This window comes from Argiope bruennichi, chromosome 10 (assembly GCF_947563725.1).
Source record: "Argiope bruennichi chromosome 10, qqArgBrue1.1, whole genome shotgun sequence".
Taxonomy (NCBI): Eukaryota; Metazoa; Arthropoda; class Arachnida; order Araneae; family Araneidae; genus Argiope; species Argiope bruennichi.
In genome coordinates, this window is record NC_079160.1 from 85336575 (window position 1) to 85337375 (window position 801).

An 801-nucleotide genomic window follows, 5' to 3' on the forward strand; every position below is an offset into this window, starting at 1 on the left:
TTGGAATTATCATGTTTTCAAAATTGCAGACCAATAGACAACCAACCCGTGGTTAGATTTGGCTCAAAATTTGACACAGTAATTCTCAACCACTGCGCCGCCAAATTTTAGAAATGTATATAGTAAAAATTATAATGTTTTTTTTATTATTATTATTACGAGTAAAGTTTGTTTAAATTAAAAAGTACACTGTAAAAGAAAACAGCTATTTTTACTGAAGTTAAAAACTATTTTCTAGAAAAACAAGGGAAAAAAGTTTTATACATTGCTATATAGTAAGTTTGATAAATTACAGTTATGGTTTCATAAAATTCATTGACTAAATACTTGAATAATTTCATGTCTGTAGTACTAACTGCATTTGCACTTTAGTCAATTGAAATGAAAACACACTGGAAAAGCAGATTGACAATCCGAGGTTCATATGGCAAAGAATGACATTTTATTCACAGTCATTTCAGCAAAGAATTTAGAAATATTGTATTTTAAAAAATTTGTATTATTTTATTATTACCCAAAGAAGAGAAAAGTTTAAAACCGCTGAAATTTAATTTTAACATACCTCACTCAAAAATTCGTATTTTAATTTTTATAATTGTGTACATGAAAAACACCAATCAAAAAATTATGAGCGAAACCTAATGATGACAATGAAAGTTTATTATTTTTAAATAAGTTAAATGTCAGCAACATAAATCACTGACATCATTATTTTGAACATAAAAATTCTCTAACTACAAAAATAAGAGATTTGGTGGATATTAAAAAACAACAGATAATTCAAATTTAAAACAATAAGAG